Source organism: Peromyscus californicus, unplaced genomic scaffold, assembly GCF_007827085.1.
Source record: "Peromyscus californicus insignis strain IS unplaced genomic scaffold, ASM782708v3 Scaffold_9__1_contigs__length_137607984, whole genome shotgun sequence".
Lineage (NCBI taxonomy): Eukaryota > Metazoa > Chordata > Mammalia > Rodentia > Cricetidae > Peromyscus > Peromyscus californicus.
Window position 1 is genome coordinate 25,532,257 of NW_026294617.1, and position 27,763 is coordinate 25,560,019.

At 37.4% G+C, this 27,763-nt stretch overlaps 1 long non-coding RNA gene across 23 annotated transcripts in view; it reads right to left on the reverse strand.

The window, feature by feature from the left end:
• Positions 1 to 27,763, reverse strand: part of LOC128106537 (uncharacterized) — a 221,710-nt gene that overhangs the window by 184,310 nt on the left and 9,637 nt on the right. For all 23 annotated transcript variants that reach the window (XR_008216789.1, XR_008216788.1, XR_008216794.1 and 20 more), the window contains exon 2: positions 26,998 to 27,234. This is a non-coding gene — a long non-coding RNA (uncharacterized LOC128106537). The remainder of the gene's footprint in view (positions 1 to 26,997; positions 27,235 to 27,763) is intronic.

Genomic DNA, 27,763 nt, shown 5'->3' on the forward strand with positions numbered 1-27,763 from the left:
TACAAATGAATTCCCTTCTTTTCTGCCATAATGGAAGTGCCATTTGTAACAAAGTCCAACTACACTGTAGACTGTAGAAAAATAAGTAACCTATTTAACTGTAGTTTACAACTAAATCATTTCAAGTGTTTGAACGCAAAAGAAGTGTGTCACTCCAAACCTCTTCCCGTGTTCACAATCTCTTATATCTTCTTATGATATTGTGCACCTGACAATCCTAGCCCAGATTTTGAAAAAAAAAATGTGTATATATATATATATATATATATATATATATATATATATATGTGTGTGTGTGTGTGTGTGTGTGTGTGTGTGTGTTTGTGTGTGCTAGTTTACTTCTTGTATGTGTGGTAAATATGTATATATATATGTGTGTGTGTGTGTGTGTGTGTGTGTGTGCTAGTTTACTTCTTGTATGTGTGGTAAATTTGCTACAGCCACTTGCAAAATTGAATCCAATTGAGAGAAACAGTTTCTCCTCTTTACATCAGTTCCTCTCAAAAAACTAAGTAGAGATTAGACATATTTCCTTCAAAGTACCATGAACTAATGCTCAAGTGATCACGGAACTAACAACTGGATTTGAAAACAAAAATCATTCCTAGAAACTCAAGTCATACATGTCAATAAATTACAACCAAAACAGAAACTACAGGCAAGCAAGCTCAGTCACTGCGGTGGCTAACAGCATGCTTGCAGTGTGCGGGAGCTAAACAGAGGATTATAATTTACCTCAAATCAATTTGTGTAAGTTTGCACACCTTGCTCTGGCTCTCACTCTTGCTCTAGCTTTCTCTCCTCTTCCCACACCTTTTCCTTGTCTTTCAATTTAGATGATGTTGGCTTCCTGGAAGTTCTGCTTAACACTCTAACCCCTTGTTTTATTGCTGACCAAGGCGGTAAGTATTGATATTTCCATAGCAAAAAAATCAAAAAGAAAACAAACCCTTCATTACCATAAACAAATTATGGCAATCCTAAATTCCTTTTAAGGGAGGAGGGTCTGAAGACAACCTTTTAGCACCTACGAAGGTCATCTGGTATCGGGGACTTATTCTGATTTATTTTCTTTCTAAAAAGAGGTGAACAATTTACAGACATCAAAAAATGAGAGGCTGATGAAAATAATCAATATGCTAGACTACTGAATTAAAAAATTCCCTATACAACTACAGTGTAGCATGCAATTCTTAATACACTTTATTTTAAAATTTATTTTACATAGGGACTACAGTTTCCCCTCCCTCCTCTCCTCCGGTTCCCTTCCCCCCACTTTCTATCTACACCCCTCCCCATCCACTCCTCCTTCTTCTCCCTTCAGAAAGGGGCAGGCCTCCCATGGGGTTGAACAAAGCATGGCTCATCAAGTTGGGTGAGGATTGAGCTCCTCCTCCTGTATCAAGGCTGGGTGAGGTAATCCAGCATGGGGAGCAGGTTCCCAAAAGCCAGCTAAGCACTAGAGACTTAACACCCTTTTAAAATATAAATTCCCTTGGTCATTAACTCATTCACTTAACCTAGAGTCAGAGTGATCAGAAGCCATCACAACTTATAACGTCTTTCCATAGTGAAACCTGCAGCACTATGACTATGAAACTATGTCACAAAAACATCCCAAGGAAAAAAATTAGTGTTAAGTTACAACCTTTTCTCACCTATGAGCAAAGGTGCGCAACATCTATTTAGGAAGTCGGCAAAGCTGTGGGTGCAAAATTTAAAATGGATAATATCCAATGACTACACTGGATTTCTACCAGGAAAGAAAAGTGTTTTAACAGTGGCCCATCAGTCTTTGTATTTCCATCTTAAGATTGTAAGGTAGAGCTAGGCAGTAGTGGCACAGACCTTTACTGCCAAAACTCTAGAGGCAGAAGCAGGTAGATCTCTTTCAGTTTGAGGCCAGCTTGGTCTATAGAGTGAGTTCCGTAACAGCCAGGGCTATACAGAGAAACCCTGTCTCCAGAAAAAAAAAAAAAATGGGAAAAAAAATTGGAATGGAGGAAATAGCATACTGACACAATAAAGATGTAGGCAAAACATTTGTTAAAATTTAAAATTAATTACAAAAAAAATATGAGAAGACACTAGGGAAACTCCTAAAAATTAAAATGTCTCTAGAGCTTTATCATTAATACCATACCAGATTAGAAAGTGTTCCCTCTAAGACTAAGAACCAGAAAAAGTATCTAGAATGGCTTCTAATGAGCAATGACAGATTGGTCACCAGTATAATAAAGGTAGGGGAAGACTCAATAGATCTAATAATTGTGACAAAAAGAAAGTCAAAGAAAATATTTAAGAATTTGCAGTTAAAATATTTGATTTGTCAAAAATTTTGCAATGTTATAAGATATAGAAGGCTAAAAATCAATTGAATTTAACCTATCTGTAATGTCACCAAAATCATTTTGAGTGTCATTAAAAATATTGTCATATTTCTACTAATACATTACAAACTGTGACAAAATTTGCAGATTTTTATTGAGTGACATTACAGTACTACCTAAGCATTAATGTGAACTAGAAAAAAAAATTATTACAGATACCAAAATTTCTTCTAATGTGTAAGCTGGTCTCATTCAGTAATAAGTCAAACATTTAGCATAGGGGTGTCATGTGACGATTTAACCCACATATTTATAAGGAAATCAAATGCTGAAAACTTTCAGATATTCATGAACATTGTGGTGGTTTGAAAGAAAATGGCCCCCAAAGGGAATGGCATTATTGTGAGGTATAGCCTTTTTGGAGCAAGTGTGGCCTTGTTGGAGGAAGTGTGTCACTGTGGAGGCAGCCTTTGAGATCTAATATATGCTCAAGCCACACTCAGTGAGACAGTTCACTTCCTGTTGCCTTTAGATCAAGATGTAGAATTCTCAGGCATCATGTCTACCTCCATGGTGCCATACTCCCAGCCACCATGCTCCCTGCCAGGATGATAATGCACTAAACCTCTGAAACTGTAAGCCACTGCCACAATTAAATGTTTTCCTTTTCAAGAGTTACCATGGCCATGGCGTCTCTTCACAGCAATGGAAACCCTAACTAAGAAGTTGGTACTAGAGACTGGGGTATTGCCCTGAAAGTTCTGACTGTGCTTTTCTTTAGAGGAATTTGAACATTGGGAGATTGGGTTAGGAAAGCAGTAGAATGCTTTAAGTGCTGCTTAATGGGCCATACTAGTATGAGCATGGAAGACAATGATGCTAAGAATGATTTGAACTGCTGGGGGCCAGGCTCAAGATGATTCAGAGGAGAAGAATTTTAGTATATATCCTAGAAATCTTTCTTGTAATATTTTGTGAAGAAAGTGGCTGCATTTTGCCCTTGTTTGAAGAGTCTGCTTGAGGCTAAAGTACAGAGTTTTGGATTAATTCCATTGGCATAGGAAATCTCAAAATAACCTAGTATTAACTCTGTTGTGTAGTTACTGCTGGTCACTCATATAGATTTATGATGAAAAAATGAGCAAGTAAATACAAAATTTGAGGAGAAAAGGAGCACCAGGAAGTGGAGTGCAGCTAAATCCTATATTCAAGGAGATAAACAGACCAAGAATGGAATAAAGGGAATGACAACCTTAGGACAAGGTCCCACCCAGTTCAGGTTCCAAGTTGTGAGAAAGAATTAAAGAAAAGCTTAGAGAAGGGTGTAGTGGTGCATACCTTTAATCCCAAAAGGCAGAGGCTGGTGGATCTAAGTTTGAGGCCATCTCTGTCTACAGAGCAAGTTCCAGAACAGCCAAGCTTGGGTAGTGAAGGAAATTATTAAAAACAGAAATCTGGTGAACATGTAATTGAAATATCTCTGAGTTTAAGGCCTGTGTGATCTACAGAACAAGTTCAAGAAAATCCAAGCTTAGGCAATGAAGGAAATCATGGAAAAAAGAAAGCTGGTGAAGATTTTGAACAAGGGAGCCATACTCTAGCCCCAGCAAGCAGCAGAACTTGGCAGCTTTGGCCATGTTGTTCTGGCTGTAGAGTCAAGGACAAGAAAGTGGTAATATTCCTCCATGACTAAGGAAAGCCACTGAGGCCAGGCATGTGTCAGAGGTGTCCCCAAATGGATGCTCAGAGAATCCATTGTATGAAGCTGTGAAACTGAAACCTGGATTGCCTTAGAGATCCCAAGATGTTGGAGATGCCAGACCCATGAGATACCAAACAAGAAAAGTTGTTAACAGGTAATAGAGACAGCCCACGAGAAATTTGTTGCAGTCAACAAAGTTGAAAGGAGTTGGAGATCTGAAGAACATTTTTGACATGGAGATGCGGACTTTGGAGTTTGTTCAGCCAGCTTTCAATCTTCCTTTGGTCCAGTATTTCTTCACTCTGCTCCTTTCTCTATGTTTTAGAACAGTGATATGTATCCTTTGCCATTATATGCTATTTTATTATTTTGATTTTACAGGGTATTATACTTAAGAGATTGCATGAATCTCAGAAGAGACATTGAACTTTAGACTTTTAAACAAATTTTAGACTGTTGTAGACTATGGGGATTTTTGAAGTTGGACTGAATGCATTTTGCATTATGATATGGCTGCAATCCTCTGGGGGCTAGGGAGTGGAATGTGGTGGTTTAAAGGAAAATGATCCCCAAAGAAAGTGGCACTATTAGAAGGTGTGGCCTTGGTCGAGTAGGTGTGGCCTTGTTGACAGAAGTGTGTCATTGTGGAGGTGGGCTTTGAGGTTTCATTTATGCTCAAGCCACACCCAGTTTCTAAGTCTAGTTCCTGCTGCCTGAAGGTCAAGATGTATGACATTTGGTTACTTCTCCAGAACCATGCCTGCCTGCAGACCACCATGTCCCACCATGATGATAATGAACTAACCCTCTGAAAATGTAAGCCACCTCAATTAAATGTATTTCCTTTGCAAGAGTTGCTGTGGTCATGGTAGCTCTTCAAAGCAATTTGAAACCTAATGAAGACATACATAGATATTAGGATATATTACAAAGTTTCAATAATTAAGATAGCCTGGTACTGAAACAAAGGTAGACACTGCCCCCAAAAACTAAGAGCCATGTACATGTGGATACTTTAAATGAAAACATAAATGAAGATTAATAGGGAAATAATTATAGGAATAATAAAATTTCTCAAGAAGTAGAAAAAGTAAGTAGGAAAGCACAGTGTAGGTACATGAAAAAAAATGAATCCTTATGTAACAATCACACTTTCTAAAAAGGCGCATTAGAGGATTTTAGACTTACATAGTAAAAATCTTATGAGAATAAGCCATATGAGAATAACATAACATACAAGGAGATTATCCTGGTACAATCACTATGTAACCTGGATAGACTTAAATTTTCAGTAAGCCTGTTTCAGCCACCAACACTCTGAGTTTAACATTAGGCAGAAGAATATGTTAGTACTTTTATAAAAAGAAACAACATATAATATAATACAAAAAAAACCCTTCACTTTAAGGTAAATGGGTCTTTGTTCTTTAATCATTAAAAGTAACACAAAGAAAGTAAAAAGGTTGTCACAGGATGTAGAAGAAAGATAATGACAACATGGGATACTGGAAAGGAATCAGGAGACATAAACACACACACACACACACACACAGAGAGAGAGAGAGAGAGAGAGAGAGAGAGAGAGAGAGAGAGAGAGAGAGAGAGAGAGAGAAAGACTCGAATTGGCACTTGATAAAAGACAGAATACAAGTGTCATAAAACTCAACATCATTCAAGCTTACTGGCAAACAAGGAACTCCAAAATAGTATCACAGTGACAGGCTACAGTTGTTAGTATTTCAGCAAAAGGAAGGGCTGAAAATAATAGTTAATTCTCTGTGTGTTGACCCCCAGTGATGTCATAGCTGTTGTATTATGTGCCCAGATCTTTAAAAGCCTTTGGATGTATATAGTTGATCCCAAATTTCATTTCTGTAAATATACAATAGAGAAGTATCTGTGATAATATTTTTAAAAAGGTGTGTGTAAAAGTGTGGTATTACAGCTGCCATCTTCCCAATGCCTAGATAATAAATAATTGTGATATCATTGTACACTGAAATAACATAAAACATCAGAAAGGAAGAGAAAAATCAAGAGTCTCTTTCAACTGTGTTCTTGAATCAGTATTCAGTCAAACTACTAACACATGAGACAATTCAAACCACAAATTCAATACCAGAATTTACAGAGGTCGAATTGAACTGTTAATTTAAGGCTTTGTTCTGATTTAAAAAATGCAAGAAAATTTGTACAAATTCTTAATTCAAAGAAATTCCTCTCACGTTGGAGATTGTTTAAAAATCTTGGTCCCGGGGACTCAGAAGCGGAGCCCAGCAGGTGCCGCCCTTCATAGGTCTTGTTGGAGTCACTCATGTCTCTGACTTGCAACACAGGAGCCAACGCCCGTAGTCTTGACTGTGCACTCTTCGTGTCTGAAACCCTTCCCTCCCTTATCCTCACATGATCTGCCTCTGGGAAAGGGCACCTATCTCACCACTGGGAACGGTAGTAACATATGGACAGGTTTTGTTGTTTTTGAATCTCAAAGAAATGGCTGTTTAAAAATAAAACAAAAGTTACTCTGGAAATCACCTTCAGGACACTTCAAACCTTCTTTCAACTGGGAAGAAAAAAAGATTCCTAAAGTAGATTTTTTTCCGTGTCCTGTTTCACTGAGATCTTACACAAAATAAATATGGAAAGAAAAAATATTAAAAGCTGTGTGCTTCTTTTGTCTGCTAAAAAAATATCAAACGTCTCTGGGGGTTCTCTGCTCTCTCGCTCTCTCTCTCTGGTTTCTCCTGTCAAATTTTCTTTAAAAAAATGTCTCATGAAAGTGAACAGGAGCATATATTCTGCTTCTGATTACTGAAAAAAGAAATACCTACACTTTATGTGGTACTTTTACAATTACATTGCCCATATGATTTCTTTGATAGTTAAGAAAAATAAATACATCCCAGTCCATACTCAGTGATGAGAAGATCATAATAGCATAGAATTGGACTTAATTTGATTTTAGATACTGTTCAAGGGGCTTAGTAGCGAAGACTTCCACCCATCAGCGGAACACAGCCTCTGCTCTTTATACAAAGCATAAACATGCTTGGTTGAAGCATTTTATCTTTTGCTCTTCAACACAATTAGAAGCTGTATTTTGATGTCTGTTTGCTTCTTTTTCCTATAGCTTTATTTAAGTTTCTTTATAACCCCCCTCTTTTTCCCCTTTCTCCTTTATTTCACATAAGAAGTGTCTGAAAAAGCAAATTCTGACAAAGCATAGATTAAATCATGTGTTTTTCTCTTTTCAAGTAAAAATACTATCCTTTAAAAGAAAACTTACTTTAATACATATGATTTTTATCTCATAACATAATCCAGTTCTTGCTCATAAAATTCATGATAGGAGAGGTTGTTCTAAAATTCACCCTTAATTTTGGCATTCTGTTAATAAACACTGTCTTGAGTATCTCTCTCTCTCTTTTTTAACCTCTTTCCTTTATGTTGCCCCCAATAAGACTAAATCCAGACCTCCCACATGCCAGACAAGCAATTTATCCTGGCATACATCCCTAACCCAGTTTTGTATTCCCCCTACTTTGGGGGATTAATGGTCACTCATACTTGGCAGGAGGCATGCCACTAGGCTGAGAGCAGTAGATGCCATTCACTGTGGGTAAGAGTCTCCTTGATCACTTTTCCTGAGAAGGGAAGCACAGTTTGTTGTCTTTAATAAAAGACTGTTTTACTAGGTGGGTGTGTTATCATTTATGTTCATACATTATTTCCACTAAATAGTGAGCAATATATCATGCTGCATCTTTACCTATATAAATCGTTTACAGACAGTTTTGCAAGTATTTTCTATGATTTAGTCATGAAGATTAAGCTAATTAAATTAGCTTGTGTACAAAGCTATGTACAAAGCATAGACCTAAGGTTCAAACTCAAAGGGGATACAAAAACATATTGGGAAACACAACATGTCTTAAGGACTGTGTAAATCAGTTTGTTAGTTCCAAAAGAAATGTAGTCTGATATTCACGTGAAATGGGGGTTAGAGTGTCTATTTTACTGACAGGATGAGTAAAGGAAGTTCTATTATCTTATAACAATAAGAAAAATTGTCCAAAAATTATATGACATAGTATATAATTTTAAATACATTTGGAATGATTGCAATTGAAGTGTTCCAATTATGTTTTCAAAACTATTAAACAATGATGCACCTTCTGAGTTTACTGTTGATAACACAGCAACTGCAAAACAGTTTTACCATTAAACTGTAATTCTTGTATAATATACCATGCATTTGCACCCTAAAAAAAACAGGAGTATGAGGTCCTGTTGAAAGAGCTGAGTTTGTCTAATACATTTTTAGAAAATAGGTTAGTCTACCATATGATATTACAAAAACTTGAAAAAGTTTCTGTAAAGGAACAAGTGTTTATGTTTATGGCTTTATGCCATTCAAGACCACACATGGGAGTATATGTCTTTGTCTGCTGTGACATGCACACATAGTGTGTTACACGATTTATGATAAAATGTCCAGTGTTTGGGAAGTAAAGGGAAACTGTAAATCTATCCACATGTGGGAATTTTTGCAGATTTCTCCCTGAATGGAAGGGGAATACTGTAAACACCAAGAGCAACATTTCAAAAATCCCAGAAGAAGGAAATATTAAATTTTATAAAAGTCATAAAAAGGGTTAAGAGGCCTCCACAACAATATCTGAGAAAATTCTACAAAAGACAGTTGCATTTAGAAAACAAGAGAGTTCTAACCACTGTCTTCCCATTATTTTATATCATTATTTAAAGCAAGTCAAATACCATACATTTTATGTTCCTTGTCTTTCAAAGTAGGATGTGGAGTGGATGATTTCTATGACGACCTCTCTTCTCATAGTCTAGGCTTCCAATTGCATTCTGGAATGAATTCAACAGTCTCTAAAGCAGTGGAAGAGCTAATGCCTCAAGATGTTATGACCTTTATTAATGATGTTCCCATAAAGCTGAGAGTACCAGAGCTTTAAGGCACTGGAGTGAATGGCTTCCTCTTCACTGTGTGACTCATTCCTCATTTCACACAGGGCTCTGCTGAAGCACCCATCATAATGGTCATTTCTAATCTCTTTGTCTAACTACCCACTCCGTCCTTCTCTGTGCATTACTTTGCTTCACTCTTCTCCTAAGAGCTCCTGGCCACCACATATTCAATAAATCACTTTGCAGATTTTTGTAAGTTTTCCATAGCCATTGACATGGACTGCATAGTGACAGCAACTTTGTTTTTCTTGGCTCTAATGTTAGCCCATTATGGTGGGTGAAATAAAAGACTCTCCAGTATGTAAGATGGAAATAGATGTTTCTTCGTTGAGTTACTGACGCTTTCAACAACAAGTCAACCATTAGGCTGGATCAATGAGGTAAGATTATACTTTGGAGAAGGAAAGCAAAGATGAGTGACTAGTTGGGGTCCCACCTTCAGAAAGAGTGATCCAGTATTCCAGGGCATGGCTGGAGACCTTCTATAATGACATAAATTTCTAGACCAGCACCGTCCAAGTGAATAGTCATGAGCCATGTGTGGTTTTTGTGGATATGAAACTCTGGTCCCATGCCTTAAGAGTCTGCTCCCATTGTAATTTAAATAGCTGTATTTGGTTAGTGACTGTTGTTGCAAACTGTCCCCAAGGAATGTGAAAATTACTGAATAAATAATGGGGGGTTTCATAGTAGAAAAACGTGATAACATGAAAAATGATATGGAAAGTAGCCCTAGAATAAGCTGAACCAGGGAGAAACTGTAAATAAGGGGGATCCCAAAAGACAGTAAACCAAAGACCTCAACTCAGGCAATGTCAGCTCGGGTGATAGGAAAAAAAGGAAGGAGGGCACATTAAGAATCAAATTTAACAGAATTTTCAAAATGTTATAAAATAAATATGTTCTGTCCCAGCCTTGTAGAAAGCCACCTGGACAAGCAAACATATATGGGAGGGAATACGTTTTTATTCTGAGCTCACTTAGAAACAGTAAGCCCCTATTTATTACAACACAGGGGACAGTTCTCTGACATTGGCAACTCTTTTTATGTGGTTGGCAGGTTTCAATGAGTCTGGGCATGAATAAACTCTGGCTACACCACCAGATAGAAAGCTCATGAACATCCGCCTTTAAAGATGAGGAAGAAAAATAACTGTCAGATATAAAAAAGTCAAAGAGTGATTTAATATCTAACCAACAAAGAAAGTTGGACACACCGCCCCTGCCCCCAAACTATTAAAGTCTTAATACAACAAAGTCATATAATGGCACAGTTAGAATTTAGAAGCAAATAAAATTCATTGGCATATCAAGACTCTTTTTTTTTTCATTTGTACTTTAAAGAGAGAGGAAATACATACTATATTTATGTTGTATAATAAGCACATTAAAGCCAAACGTGCAGTTATAGATCCCAAGAGAGAGCTTTTACAGCCTATGCTTTGTAGAAAAGTGTCTATACTTTAAGCAGTTAAACTCTGTTTGGACATCTACTAATGATTACGAAAGGAGATGGCACCGAAGAGACTTAAGCCAAATTGAAAAGCATGATTTTTTAAATGAATGCCGTCTTTGGGAATTATTTATGTATATTATGCATTCTAGTTAAAAATCATTTCTTTCTCCTACCTTGTGACCATCGTACTTTAAGTTTTTTTCATTTGTTTTATTTCTGTTTTTTCCTTGTTACCCACTGGGTTTGAGCAAGGCCAATCTTGTAGTACAATGGTCTAAATGAGAATATCCTCCATAGGATATTGGGTGCCAAGTGGTGGTGCTGTTTGGGGAGGATTAGTTGGTGCATCCTTGCTAAAAGAAGTACATCACTGAGAGTAGGCATTCTCTGGTGAGTCAGCATTCTCTGCTTCATCCTTAAGGCTCAAGACAGGAGCCCATAGCTTTCTGCTCCTGCCGCCACGAATGTGGCTTGCTATTATGACTCCCCAACTTGGTGGACTCTTAGCTTCTGGAATAACCCCAAACAGACTCCTTCTGCCCTGTAGATTGCTTTGGTCAAAGTATTTTATCACAGCAACAGAAAAGTAATTGATGTACTTTGATTTAAGTGTGAAGCTATACCCTGGGACATGAAAATTCACCAGTGGCTACATCACTGGAGACAATGACTTCTACTCTTGCAGCAGCCCTCAACTGCCATTAACTACCCCAGACAGACCGTGTCACAGCTCCATAAGCCTCTTTCTCAACTATTTTGAACAACAAAAAATTTACTATTATATTCATTATGATACTGAATTATAATTTATAAGGAAATACTTAAGGACTAATTTTTTAATTATTTTATGTGGTAGAATCATTTTATTATAATAAACTCATAAATAAAAACCATTGCACAGCCAGATTAAGGTTTCCAAATACTGGGCTGTTCCCAAACTTATGAATCTCAGTGAATTTTTACATAGTTAGAATGGCCTGAAGGTATGGAGCTTTGTTTATGGCTTTACACTTTTTCTATCTGTTACATTTTATGCACTTATCCACCACAATCAAAGAAAAAAATCTATGACAGAGTTGAAACCAGAAACACAACAACAAAAACAGTTTTGTAACCTGTTTTATGAGTCACCTATCCTTTTCCATATTATCTTTCCTCATAAATAATATGACCTTCCCCTGGTAACCTTTCTAAATGAGGCACTATCCCCTACTGACGTTTGTTTACATAATGCATGCCTATGTTTTAAGGGTAGGATCCTACAATACCATGATTGAGAGAGAATATGTGGGCCTCTCTCTCTCTCTCTCTCTCTCTCTCTCTCTCTCTCTCTCTCTCTTTTTGAGTCTGGGTGACTCAATTTCCGAGTCCATCAAAAAATCAACTAAACAATAAATTATCTGTAGACTTATCTTTTCATTGTTCTTTTCAGTGTTTTTGTTTGTTTGTTTGTTTTGGCTTATGTGAAATAGAGTTCCACTGTGTGGCCCTGGCTGACCTGAAACTTGAGTTGTACACTGGGCTGGACTTCAATTCACAGAACTCTGTCTGCCTCTGCTTCCAGAATCCTGGAGTTACTGATATGTGACACCACTCTCTATAAGCCTACATTAAAAGGCAAATGGGGATTAGAAAATCTCAGACTTTGTGCATAGTTATACAAGATATTGTATTAATATAGTAGATAATGGATTTTAAAATAGTTTTATCACCAACTGTATATCTTCTTTGAGATCAGTCCCTTTCTGTTTGGTTTTGGTTTTTGGTTTGTTTTTTATTTGTTTGTACTTCTCATTGCAGAACTTCAGAGATTCCTATGCACTCTATAACTAGTCTACAGCTAGTAGAAGCATTTGGAGCACTGAGTCAGCTTTGAAACACAAGCTTCTAAGAGAAAATGTTATAATTTGCACATTCCTAACATATAAATTGGTCTGCAGTGTTTTGAAGTAATAAAATTTGTGTGCTTTCAAACTGCATTAACCAGACATAAATATAGAGTTATAAATTTTCAGAAAAGGCAACCCTAGTAAATAACATTGAAGATAAATGGTAAGTGAAATTCTCTACTTTAATCTTTATTCATGCAAGTGTTTTCCTCAGTTCATTCATATAATATCTGTGATAAGAAACAAGCAAGGAAGGAATAAAATCTCTGAGACGAAGCTTTCTGTCCCTGTGACAAGTGCCTGAGGTGATTCACATAAAGAGAGGGGACCTTTATTTTGGTTCACAGTTTCTACTGAGTCAGCTAATGGTCAATTATTTCCACCACTTTGAGCTATGCTGAAGGAGAGCATTATGGTGGAGTATAAATTGTGGAGCAATGTTGCCAGTCTCACAAAGAGTAGGGTACAGGAGAGCAAGGGAGGAACTCATGCCCTCCAGTTCCCTTCTAGGGTACACCGCCAGTGACCTAACTTCCTCCTATGAGCTTTTCTATGTCCAAAGATTCAGCTGTCTGCTGGTGTCAATAGGCTGTTAGACAAGGCTCCAGCATATGGTATTTAGAGGACATTTATGATACAAACCACAACAGAAATCTGGTCTCCGCAAGCTGCCCTCAAAACACTCTCTATACTATACCCGCAAAGTCCTCAAGGGGGTGAAAATGAAATATATTCAATTAGTACATAAGGCAAGAAGGATGACTTTGAAAGGTTGAAAAAGGTAAATAATTCTATTTGAATCTGGATTAGAAAAGAGACGTTCACAGTGAGAAATCCAGATGCAGCTTAAATTAGAGCAGGGTTCTTTCATTTATATTTAAAGTGATGATATCATTTGAAATAAGCGAATCTGTCAGTCTAAAACTTGAAATTTCATTTAAGGGGACACATCAAAAGAAAGTGGGATGGAATGAGACTTCAGTTTATGTCTTGGCTACTATTCCTAGCTTGGCTTGAATATGTGGTTTAAAGTCTTGAAGTCTCACAATCTTCATTAATAAAATTGTCACAGTTATATGTATATATAAATTTCACCAGATAACTTGCTGAATATTATATGTAAAGTATTTAATAAATAATAAATCTTCCTTGAAGTCAGATATTTGAGTACTTGATGCACTGTGACCATCAATGAAGTATGCTTTGGATATCCTTTATTTCAAATTCTTTTCACACAGAATCAGCTTGAAAGCTAAGCTACTGTATCCATATTTGCCTGGTAGGCCAAGACCCCAACACAGACAAGCAGAGAAAATAGAAATGAGAAAAACAATACCCTCAGACTAATCCAGAGGGCACATACAAGAATGCTGTGGCCTACTCTAAATAAAGAAGACTTGACCACAGACCACATACTGTAGCATTCTTTTTCTAAAGGAGCATGCCAGTCAATGAAGTTTAAGCTGGTAAGTGATGTACAAAAGAAGGATTACCAAAACAAGCAAACAAAGCATTAGTAGAAAGGAAGTACAAAAAGTACTAAACATGATGGGAAAACAAGATTAAAAGTTAATGCTTTAAAACAAATACTGGTTTGGGTTCAATGAAGCACACTACAAAAATGAGCTAAGATTGGGGCTGGAGAATGGTAATGAGCACTTGCTGTTCTTTTTTTTTTTTTTGGTTTTTCGAGACAGGGTTTCTCTGTGTAGCTTTGCGCCTTTCCTGGAACTCACTTGGTAGTCCAGGCTGGCCTCGAACTCACAGAGATCCGCCTGGCTCTGCCTCCCGAGTGCTGGGATTAAAGGCATGCACCACCACCGCCCGGCCACTTGCTGTTCTTAAAGAGGACCAGGATTCAATTTCCAGCATCACATAGTGGCTCATAACTGTATATAACTCTAGTCCCAAGAGATCTAACATCCTCTTCTGGCTGTAGTTATACATGTGGTACACAGACAGACATAAATACAGGGAAGACAACCATAAATATTAAATTAAAATAAACCAATCTTTAAAAAGAGAGCAAAGACCATCACTACAGGAGAGGAAATGTTCTCCACATATGCAATTAAGAATATATCCTTAATCAGAAAACAGCAAAAGAAATAGCAAATTTGAAACTGAAAATAATTATTTGAACTGGAAGTATATAAAAGGACAAACAATAAAAGTATGAAAAATACTTTGTTCAAGGGTTCTTTAGGGGAATAGTGGTATTAAAAGTTATGAGTCCTCTCTTTTCTCTAGAAATGCAAATGGAAAAAGGAAAGACAAAAAATTAAAAAGGAAGGTAATGACATGAAAGGTATAGAAAGGAAAGAAAGAAAGGGAAGAGAAGGGGAGGAGAGGGGAGGGAAAGTTTTAAATGAAAAAAAGGGAGAAAATTTAAAAAACAAAACAAGAGACAAAATGAAAGGAAATGGAGGAAAAGAAAGGTCACAAATTTAACTGATATTTAGTAAGACTTAAATGAAAATAGCCATGGTATCTGATGGCACACTTATGAGATAAGCAGAAAACTGGAGTTTCAGCTGAGAGCATCCCCTGTAAGCATAGGAGAGCAATGGGAATTCTCAGGTGTTGCTAATGAGATGAGTATTAAGTCTATACTTGGAAAACTATTTGTTATTGTCTACCAAGATTATACCTCATACAAAAGTGCTCAGTTATGGCAAAATAGACACATAAAATCATTATGAAATCTGTGTGCTAGCCTCCAACAGAATCTAATGGGAAGGTACAACCAAAGTAAAATGTATACCTAGTTTGAGAACAAAATTAATTAGCCAGAACTACCCTTGGTGCCTTGATGATACATATGATTCTTACAATGCTAACTACAAAGGAACATGACCCAAAATAAAATCTAATGTCATAATGTTTTGTGTATATAAAATTCAAAATGTGAAAGACTGTGTTATTTATATGAATAGTAATATTTTAAGAGCAAGGAGGAAATTGCTGTCAAATCCAGTAAAGGTAGAAGTCTACAGAAGAAACTGTCTTTTACTAAGGTGGACCTTGAGTCCAATTGTTCAGTCGTTAGTCTTATATTAGGAGGATTAGAGAAAATTAAGACTAAGGCTGTCCTTCAAAAATGACAGCCTGGAAAAAAACAAAAACAAAAACAAACAAACAAACAAACAAACAAAAACCACAAGACCTAGGGTATACTAGTCATGGGAATGGATTTCAAATCAGAGTTTTTCTTCATTGAGACAAACTTGATTGGGACTGAAGCTACCTATGTCTAATTAAGTACCTTAGTCTGTGCAGTCACATCACCCAATGTAAAAGAATGTTGGTTCTTGTCCTATGCAGTTGCATAAGAATGCATTAGTAGTATTGCACTGTGTATTTAGCTACTTGCTAAAGTTATTGTCTGAGTTTTAGGTATCACTAATGATTGTGAAAATATTGATAATATTGCCAATAGCACAAAATACCCCAGGTAAATCTATGAAAGTCAGTAAGAATTCTTTTATGTAACCTTATACTTCTGTAATCTTGAAATGTGAGAACATATTACTGAAATGGAGATATGCAAGTAGAAGGTGAGTTAAAACTATTTAGTAGTAGTGTTACTAACTATATTTTACTACAAATGAGAAAGAAACAATATACAATAACGCAGTCTTAATGGGTTCAGGTGTATCTCTGATTCTTTTGCCTGCTCTTGAGGCTTTTTTCCTCCTCTTAGGTTGCCTTGTCCAGCCTCAAAATGAGGGTGTTTGCCTTGCCTTATTATTTCTTTTTTGTCTTGTTTTGCTGTTGTCTCTTAAAGCACTGCTTCCTTCTGAAAGGAAATAGAGGGGGATGGACCTGGGGAGGAGTGGTAGGGGGACAAGGAGGTGGAGGGAGGGGAAACTATGGTTGGAATGTATTATATGAGAGAAGAATCTGTTTCCAATGTAAAAAAAGAAAGAAAAAGTCTATATTGGCATTATTATTTGATATATAGATTGTGGGAAGGATAAGTTCAAGGAAGACAGAGTTGAATATGGCTTCTGACAAGATAAGTTGTGGTTTCATTTTTTAGAATTAAATAGCAGTTTGTAATACAAGACTAGAATTCATAAAGGATATCTGGGCCAAACTATGTAAGCAATGAGATTAGCTTAGCTATACTGAACAGAAATACTCTTGGAGTGTTTAAACAAGATAGAAATCTATTTCCTGCTAATGAAGGAAACCTGTAGGTAAGTGATGTAGGTTCATATAAGCTCTGCCACATCACTCAGGATCTGCCCAGAAGTCATTTTGCCATCATGGGATGTGGCACTCCTTCAACAAGGTCTCAAATCTGTTCTGTAAAAAGTGTCATTATAAATGTTCTCAGTAGGAAAGTGAAGGAAGAAAACAATCACAGTCCTTAACTTTTAAAGAGAATTCACCAGCCTCTAATATAATCTGTTTACCTCTCTTTGGCAATGATTTTAGCTGTATCCCATCAAGTGACAAATGAGCCTTGGAAATGCCGTCTTTTTTCTTTGTGGTAGCATGCAAAGCTAAAAATCAACTTTCTGTTCTAAGATCAAAAATAAGGAAATGGAAATAGAGTATGTACTTGTGAGTTAGAAGTTAAGTCACTGACAAGTAATTGCATTTTGAAGCGTGGATACAAATGAAACAGAAGAGGTGTGTTACAATCCTTGGTTTTAAATTGGAATTTTGGGGTGACCAGTGTATGCAGGTGAGGAACCAAGAGGATATAGCAATTACTCCTTCAAGGAATTTGGCTTAAAGCTGAGAAGGACAGCTGTTTATGTGCCTCTGGATTGTGGGAGAGGGAGGTGAGCTCATAGAGTACTAAAAGATGGTCAGTATGTTGAGGCAGATAATTAACATTTGTTAATGCACCTTGCATTTCCCGTAGGGCAAGGCTTACACAAAGATGAAGCCCTTAAGGCTAGGCAACTGGAGCTCAGGGACTCAAAAGAGCTGCACTCCGGCATGGCATTACAGGTCACACACTTGTGCAAATTCAAAGTGGACTCTGGGAAGTTTAATGAGTATTTCTTTTTTGTTTTCTATACAATAATTCTTCAGACTATTTCTACCCCTAAGTCTCATATGATGTGACTAGGAGGGACTGGACCTAGTGAACAATGGTGGCTGCTGTTTATTAGTTTTCTTCCACCAAAGGATTGGTCAACATTTGGCTTCACAACATGGCTAGTTATTCCACTATATGTTGCTTCTCTCTAGAAACCTAATCTAATTTAGAAGATTTTTTTTTTTTTTTTTTTTTTTTTTTTTTTTTTTGGTTTTTCGAGACAGGGTTTCTCTGTGTAGCTTTGCGCCTTTCCTGGAACTCACTTGGTAGTCCAGGCTGGCCTCGAACTCACAGAGATCCGCCTGGCTCTGCCTCCCGAGTGCTGGGATTAAAGGCGTGCGCCACCACCGCCCGGCTAATTTAGAAGATTTAAAGGAGAAAGACTCATTCTTTAAAAAGTAATTAAAAGCTAGATGCTTTTTATTCACTTGTTTTTAAATGGAGATTTGCCTTTCAGAAAAAACTTAGTGAAAGTAGTTAACACTCATCCCAGTAAACACCAGTTGCCTCTTTGAGGTCTGTCTGAAACCAGTTTTGTCCCACATGGATTAGTAAGGGTAATCCACTGGTGACCTGCATTCTGAGCTCTTCAGTGGTGTCAACATGTTACATCCGTATTCCCAATGAGATATATTTTCATACAGGAGTACTTCTTTACTATAAAATATGTGCACTTGTTTTCATTTTGTAACAAAAAGGGGATTGATATGAACCCAGACTCAAATATGAATTTAACAGCTTCAAAAATATTAATTATGCATAAGCATATAGTATAGAATTTTTTGTGAGCTACATTGGAATTAAAAAAAAAAGACTCAACCAAAGAGAAATGCAAATGAGTAAGAAAAACCTCTGATTAGATTAGCTTAAGGCAAGCTCTCTCACACTCCACACAACCAAGGATTCTTCTGAGGATACAAATAGGTTAATTAAATAGGTAACACTGTGCTTCTTAATTACTCTCATTTCTCCCCAAAAACTATTATATGAAATTTAACAATCTTTCTACAGAAAATAAGACATGTACTTCCAACTTTATATGATTAAGTTAAGATAGAAGCATACCATTTATAAGTAAATATGTATACAATAATTTCAAATAGAAAGTGTAAATGGATGTGAGAACAATTTAAACATGATTCTTCAAAGATTTTGAAGGATTAAAGTTTATTCATTCATTGTACTGTATCTCTATGAATAATAAAACATTCCTTGTTGTAAAATGACTGGGGCCAACATGAAGAGTACAGAGGTAAAAGTGCTTGCTGCTCAACACCTTAGTTCCTTCCCTAGAGTGCATGGAAGAAAACAATCAGTTCTCATCCTATGACTTCCACATTCACAATACACGGCATGTAAGCATACGCCTTCACACACACACACACACACACACACACACACACACACACACACACCAAACATACATACAACATGCACACAAACTTACAATGCACACACATAGCATGCACACACACCACTTCTTGCACACATACACAAACCATGTATACACATACAATGCATACACCCATGACTCACAGAAACACACACATCATGTGCACATACAAATAACACACATGCCATCCACACATACAAATTCACAGACACACACACACACCATGCACACACACACACCATGCACACACATACACCATGCACACGCATACAACGTGCAGGCTCACATACAATGCACTCACACACAAACACATCAATGTACACACACACACACAACCTTTGCATACACACACATTAATCATAATTTAAAAATAGATAGGTGATACTTTGTAAGGCATATATGGGGTTGCATCCTAGAAACAAGTCATCATATTAAAAAACAGATTTTCAGCAAATAAGATAATAGCAAAGTTGTAAGTTTGATATTATATGAATATATTTCTTTATAGAAAAAAATTATAGAATATATTTTGATCATGTTTTCCCCTCTTCCAGTTCCTCCCAGATAGTCCTCATCTCCCTCCCCACCCAAAATTATGTTTATTTGTCTCTCCTTTTCAAAAACAAACAAACCTGGTAGATTCAGTTCAGGCAGGTCCAGTCCCCTCCTCCCAGGCTGAGCTAAGTGTCCCTGCATGAATCTACCAGGTTGATCTCAATCCCCAGGGGAGTCTTTGCCCTGGAGGAGATGGGAATGGGGGTTGGGCTGGGGGGAAGGTGGGAAGGGGCAGGAGGGGGGGAGGACAAGGGAATCCATGGCTGATATGTAAAATTAAATGAAATTATAAAATAAAAAAATACAACATAAAAACAAACAAACAAACAAAAACATCAAGAAACATGCACACACACACACACACACACACACACACACACACACAATTCAAAAAGAAAAGAAAAACTTTCAAAAATGAAAACCAAAACATTTTAACAATAAGACAAAAACATCCATGCAAATCAAAAAGGGTCAAAAATCTATAAAAATATTCTGAGTTTTTGTGTTGGACAATTACTTTTGAGCATGGAAACTACCATGAAATGTGATTTCTAAAAAAAAAAAAAAAAAAAGATTTAGTACCAGATAATCACACCTGAAAACATACAAATGAGTAAAATTATACAGATTGAGCATGATACACACACACACACACACACACACACACACACACAGGTGTATATACCTATGAATACACATGCACACACACACACACACACACACACACACACACACACACACACACACACACGCAGACACACATAGGTGTATATACCTATGTATACACATATACCCCTGTGTGTGTGTGTGTGTGTGTGTGTGTGTGTGGTGTGTGTGTGTGTGTGTGTGGTGTCTGTTTGTGTGGATGGTATGTGTGCACATATAACAGCAATTAATGAAAAGAGACCATGAATTTGCAAAAGAGCAAAGAAGGGTGCAGGGAAGGGTTTGAAGGGAAGAAAGAGGAGGAATGATGTAATTATACTATAATCTCAAAAATGAAAACAAAGCTTAAGTACAACCTCTAATGATAAATCTAGCACAGTCAAGGAGAAAAGTAATTGAGGTAATCCTTCTTTACAAATAATTGTAAAATAATTAAGGATTTCCCAATGTACTGAAATCATGGCTATTAATGGACGCCCTTACTCTGCATGTATAAATGAAGACTGGTGTGTTGAAATCATTCTGAAATATATAAAAATATGTGTACCCTAAATAAAAGGGACAAGCAACAAGATGGAAATCCTTCCTACATCAGTCTTACAGCATAGTCATGACATTACCAGTGTAGCATGCAGATGAATCACATGTAGCTATATTTCTTTCCATGGCCTCACTAACATCCATCTTTCTGCTGTTAATTTATATGCCATTATAAACCAGGAATTCCTATATGTGTGTATTCATGCTGACACTAGAACCACTTCATTTTTCCTAGGAGAGCCTTTCAATTATCAAGACATGCTCTTACTATGTAGCACAGATTTGGAACTTGTCTGTTTAGAACATTTATTTATTAATCAAGAAAAGATTATCTGTAAACAGCACAATGACTTAGGTAGATAGGTGTTTATTCCATAGTGCCTGTATGTGTGGGGGGTGGGTTGTGTTAAAAATGCATAAGATTAGTAAGCAAATAAGTTAGCTTAGGCTACAAGCACACTGGTAAAATGTTGACATTTCAGCAAAATAAAATTTTATGCAACAGGGCAAAGAGGAGTGAGTTCTTTGTAATTACAGATTTTGGGTGCACAGACCTTGGCTTCTTCTAAGACTACCACTTACTTATGACAGAGTTAACTGAAACAAGAGACACCTTACCAAGCATATACAGGGAGCACTCCTATCACACAGCCCATTCTAGAAGTGCCCATCAAGTCAACATGTGGCCACATCTTTAAGTCTTTTTATTCCCAGTAGACTGAAAATCAGATTTGGCAAGAGACAATCAATGCCACTTAGAGTGGGGATAATGGCACTGCTCACTGCCAGTTCTCCATGAAATTCATTTGATCAAACAATAACTAGATTCTTCTAATCTTTTAATTCCTTTACTTTTAACTCATTGTCTGGTAACTCCCCACAGAAAATAAGTGTTTTGTTAAGGTAAACATGGAAGCCCTGAAAGATCCCTGCTAGGCACTCAACTCCCTAAATCAATGTTTTGCCTCCCCAGATGCATTCTTAAAAACTACCTTATGTTTCTGCTAAAAATAAAAGTACGCTAAAAAAGAAAAAATGAAAGCCTAGTCTATATCCAGACAGTCCAGTTTTTCCTTTTAAAAGCCTTTTCGTTATCAGAATGACACGGTTATTTCCACAGTTCTCCCATAATTTCGGTGTTTGGGGCAAAATGTCTGGTGGGAGAACATTCAATTTACCGTCTAATGAGAAATCAACCTTAAAGAAACTCATGGAGGAAATACTAAGACAAACAAACAACAACAAAAGGCCAGTATCATATCTGTCTCCTAATGTATGTTTTTCTCTTTTCAGTGGAAATCAATGTTTACTTGCTTTCCTCTAAACCTCATCTTCATGTTGGTCACCCTCAGAAATGTAGAAGTCCTTAACTTTTTTTTTTTTTTTTTTTTTTTTTTTTGGTTTTTCGAGACAGGGTTTCTCTGTGTAGCTTTGCGCCTTTCCTGGGACTCACTTGGTAGTCCAGGCTGGCCTCGAACTGACAGAGATCCGCCTGGCTCTGCCTCCCGAGTGCTGGGATTAAAGGCGTGCGACACCACCGCCCGCGAAGTCCTTAACTTTTAAAGCGCTCTCTCTCTCTCTCTCTCTCTCTCTCTGTGTATGTGTGTGTGAGTGTGTGTGTGTATGTGTGTGAGTGTATGTGTGTGTGTGTTTGTAAGTGCGCGCGCGTGCGCGTGTGTGTGTGTGTGTGTGTGTGTGTGTGTGTGTGTGTGTGTGTGTGTGTGTGAGGGAAAACAAAAACAAAAAATAATGACATCATGAAATTTGCAGGCAAATGGATGGAACTAGAAAAACCATCCTGAGTGAGGTAACCCAGACCCAGAAAGACAAACATGGTATGTACTCCCTCATAAGTGGATATTAGATGCAAAGCAAAGGATAACCAGGCTCCAATCCCCAGTCCCAGAGGAGCAAGGTAACAAGGAGGACCCTAAGAGGGACACATGGATCTCCCTTGGAAGAGGAAATAAACAAGATGTCCTGGGTAAACTGGAGGCATGGGAGGGGTGAGTAGTGGGGAGGGAATGAGGGGATGCGAACATGAGGGATTAGGATGGTTGAGTTGGGGGCAAGATGAAAGAGGAGAGAAATAAAGAGAAATCTTGATAGAGTGTGGTGAGCCACAGGAATATGAAATAGAAGTCCAGGTGTATATTATAAGCTATACCTTGACAAAGCCAAAGGTCAGTCGCGTGGGAAGCCAATCAGCAAGGACTATTGGTGTTATGCGGCTTAATATTCAGTTGTGCCTTGCTATGAATTCTTTGTGCTCATAATTCTCCTAAAATGTGTATGTGTGTGTGAACCTCCTTTTCAAAACACCTGGATAGTCACCTAGACAGAACCTTCTGCCTCTAAGCTCCAGGACCCCTCTTTAGCATTTGTATTGAGTATCTGCTTTTTGCAAATACCCTCATTGAGCTACTTCCTAAGATAGAGTCAACCCCAAACAAAGTCTTAAGACAAGCAAGGAACAGACAGCTACCAGGCTATCTGTTAGACGCTTGAAAACCCCCCAACTTAGATAAAATCTGAGACTACATGTCTCACAGGCCAAATGCCTACCAACTAGACGAACAAGCTTTGTTTCTTGTGCAAATCAAGGCCTCCTCTCTCTCTCTCTCTCTCTCTCTCTCTCTCTCTCTCTCTCTCTCTCTCTCTCTCTCTCCCTGCCCCCCACCCTAGAGAACCTCTTAGATTAAAGAGAGTTTCCCCTCAGCAGGTGTTTCAAGCTGTGATGCAGACTGACTAGCTATCAGTACTCTTCCCAACCTGCCCTGTCAGGAAACTGGCAGCAGAGGAAAAAAGTGACAGTTTTAACTTTTAGTGACCTACAGACTTTCCCTATCCTATCACTGTAAGTCTATAGTTGATAGATTCGTAATGCCTTCACCTAACCACAATAAGGACATAGTTCTAGCACACAAATTCCTTTTCTGATTTATCCCATCTACTAACTGACTCCACTCTTATCTCTCCCCTTTTGGGTTGCAGATAAAGTTGCCAGGAAGCCTCTAGTGGGGACCTCTACAATCTTGTGCTGTATACAAAACACAAGGTGTTACTGTTTAGGATAGGATATAAACTACCCCGCCCCCCATCCAGGAGAAGGGCGTGAGAATTGAGGGAACTAAGAATTGAGGGAACTAGGAATGGAGGAAACTAAGGATTGAGGGAACTGAGAACTGAAGGGAATTAAGAGAACTGGAACTAGGGGAATTTAGAGAAATCAGATATTGGGGGAATTAAGAAATGAACAAAATCGAGAGAGTTGAACTAGTGATTGAATGATGGTAACTGACTAATAAACGAATGGAAGGAAAGAGCTCTGAGCAACTGGATTCATTCCTGTGCCGATGGTAGCTAGTGTCTCTCCTGGGCCCTGGAATTGCATACATTTAAGGCTGGATCCTTGAATATTATAGAAAAATAGAAGGGGCTATTATGGGGTTAGGGAAAAAGTTGGTGCCAACAGAACTCCAAGGAAATAACGAAGATGATCCCAGCTAAGACTTCTAGCAATAGTGGAGAGAGTGGGCATCTGAACTGGCCTTTCCCTGTAATCAGATTGGTGACAACCCTAACTGTGGTCATAGAACCTTCATCCAGTACCTGATGGAAGCAGATGCGGAGATCCACAGCCAAGCACTGGGCTGAGCTCCAAGACTCCAGCTGAAGAGAGGGAGGAGGGATTACATGAGCAAGGGGGTATCAAGATCATGACAGGAAAACCCACAGAGACAGCTGACCTGAGCATGTGGGAGCTTGGGCAGACTCTGGGTGGACAGCTAGGGAACTGGCACAGGACCAACCTAGGCCCTCTGCATCTGGGTGACAGTTGTGTAGCTTGGTCTTTTGTGAGAACCCCTAGCAGTGGGACCAGGACCTGTCTCTGATGCATGAGCTGGGTCTTAGGAACCTATTTCTTATGGTGGGATGCTTTGTTCAGCCTTGATGCAGGGCTGCATCTGCACGCACACATAGGGGTATGTATACACATACATACACCACACATGCATACTACAACCCATGCATATATACTAACAACTGCTATGTACATGCCACTAGTAACACACTACTTGCACATACATACATAATGAAAAAGCAAACAGATATCTATTTGAAAATCATAAGCCGAAAATGAGCTTAAAATTAAAAATTTAATTCATTGACTGTGTTAAAATGGAAAAACAAATTACAGAGAAGACAAATCACAAAACCAAAAAAAAAACCCCACTCATTTAAGAAAACACAAATTAAAAACAAAAATACTGCTTACTTATCAGAGATAACAGTATACAATCCTGAGAGGAAAGTTCTCCTATCATCTTGTGAGCACAAAGAACTGGGATTAGGTGGATGGACCTCAGTGTATGGGAGAGTGAAGTGAGACATTTCATATTGTTCAATATAGGGGGAAGAACTCAGGATCAGGATATATATCCAACGTGTGTATCTGAATCTCACCCATTCCTGCCTATGTTTCCTGTCCATCTGTCTCCCATTTGCTTTCATGAGACCTTTGCACATGTTCTGTGATCTAGAAGGACACAGGCACCATGCACACTTTCAATTGTTGACCTTACCCTCTGGGGATGCCACCCTGTAACTTTCAGTCATTATCTCACAGTTATTCTGTGTCTGTACATTGTATAACTTTATTATTGTGAAGTTCTCAGCATGTGTGCTGGAGACAGAGAGCAGAAAGTGTATTCCTAACTTTTTTTTAGAGGTAGCAGATTTCAGGATAATAAACTGTGCTATTACAAATGACCAACCAAGTCACAGTTGATTGTAACTTTTAAACAGTGACTCAGACAGGATAAGAAACTGTCACTGATGATGTATGATTGCTTTAAATTCTCTTAGTATTAGGTCTGCTGACAGATGAATATGCTTTTTCTGATATATGTATATTGACTTTCAAAAGTATTTAGTAAACGCTACTAAAAATTCATCTTTCAGAAAAACTGATATTTAAAATATATCTCAATAACACACACAAACTGTGTGTGGCCAATTTCTCTCTCTCTCTCTCTTTCTTATCTTTGTTCTTCTTTTTTTGATGAGTTAATATTATAAGGCAAGATCTACAATAATAGTAAGTATACAGTTGCCAAGCAAGGCTGAGGTTGTAGATCAAAGAGTATTCTTAGCTTATATGAAGTCCTGGCTTTAAACTCAAATCCAAGAGAAATAAATAAAACAGTTAACCAATGGGGAAAAATAGATGTCCATGTGCTGTAACACATGCAATTTTGTTATGTATACTGTCACCTACAACTCACTGAACTATAGCACCGCCTTCTCATCTAGAAGCAGTTTCACAAATACACCTGAACATAAGAACACTCCAAAGAGACAGGGTGAACAGCAGTCATTTAAGACACCACCACAATAACATGAAGCAGATGTTAAATGCCAAAAGTTTACCATTTCTTATCTAATTCATGAGTATTAAACTAAAAACCTTTTAAGACTTATTACATTCCTTTTTGACATGTCAAATTTGTCTTCATATTTATGGATTCAATTTGAGAACAAAGATATAAATTAAAGTGTTCTTACAGTTAGCAATCTAAAAGTCAAACCATATCTTAAGCTCCTTAGCGTTCCCTTATTTTGAGCATAAGAATATTACATTTGTTTGACTATTTATAATAACACAGTATCTTCTGACTTACAATCTTGAAGCCTGATACCTTTGAGAAAGTCTGGAGTAAGCTTGTTGTGCGCTGCCTCTGACACACACCCCAAGAATCCTGTGTTTATGGTCAGCTAAACTCAAACTACAAATTTTGAGAAAGAAGGAAGGGGATTTTTTTCTTTGTAGTAAAAAAGAATCCAATTTCTAATTCCAGTGTTCTCGTATTAGCATAGCTTGATTCTGTCATACTATTAAAATAATTATGATATATTTCTGATTCCCAACATGTTTATGATAATGCTAATGATGATAAAGATTAATGAAGTTCCTTAAGTAATCAAGTTATACGTTTTGGCTTAAACATTGTCTTCATTTACGGCACTTATGACATGAACGTAATCGTATGTGTCTTAATCATAGATAAACATATTTTTATCAAATAAAGAATAAGCAACAGATCCCCAGGAAAATTCAGTTCTTGAGATTTCCAATCAACAGACAACTTGGCCAAAACCACTCAGACATATCCAAAACATCAATCTCCATTTCCCAGAACCTCTCTCCATGGAGGCTGAGACTCCATTTAGTGTTAACATCAATTTAACTCTAGCCTTTCAGGGACCCCAGCACCTTGAACATATGTGCAAGGAATTGACACATAACAAAGTTGTTCAACAAAAAAAGAAATGAAACTATGTTGAAAAAAGTTTTAAAAAACTAGCAGTTTCACCTCACTCTTTTGTAGCCAGGTCTAAAGGGACCTACTTTCAAGGGAGACTTCCAAATTGTGAGACTTCAGTTCCCTTTTCCAAATTTCCCTCAGTCTCCAAGGTAGGCAGCATCAGGTGAGAGGGATGATCCAGAAGTGATTTCAGGGACAGCACTACTCTTCATTCAGTATCTCTTATCAGAAATGCCCATCATTTCTGCTGTAAGGATTTCACATATTTTTGTGGTTTTGGTTGGGTTTGGGTTGGTTTCTCTTCTTGTTTTCCAGAGTAGCTGTGAAAGACACAAGGTTAAGCCTGGGTTTAAGAAACATGCCTGAGATTTTATAATGTTTAATACTATAAACATTTACCTGTTTCATAGTTATAAAGTTTAATTGGTGGTCAAACCTATCTGGAATTCATTTGTTCATGTTCTACCAAATAAAACCTAAGTCATTCTTTCCATAATATTCTGAAGTTCTCTACTAAAATCAACAAACTTGGAAAAGTGGGAATACCTGAATTTGTGTAATTTATTATGTTTTACAGATCCATTTTTACTTTATGGTTAAAATGTAGCATAAATGAGGTTTCTTTTCCAAAAGCATTTTAATATATGTGTTTATTTTTCACCTAAACATTTGCATTATTCTTATTTCCCAGACTATCTGCCAATGAACTTTCAGTGTTACTTTTTTTTCCAGGGTTACTTTTTATCTTGAGAGCATAAACAATCATAGCTTAACTATAAAGATAAGAATAGCCAAACTTCATGTGAGAGAGATGTCTCAGCAGTTAATAACACTGGCTGCTCTTCCAGT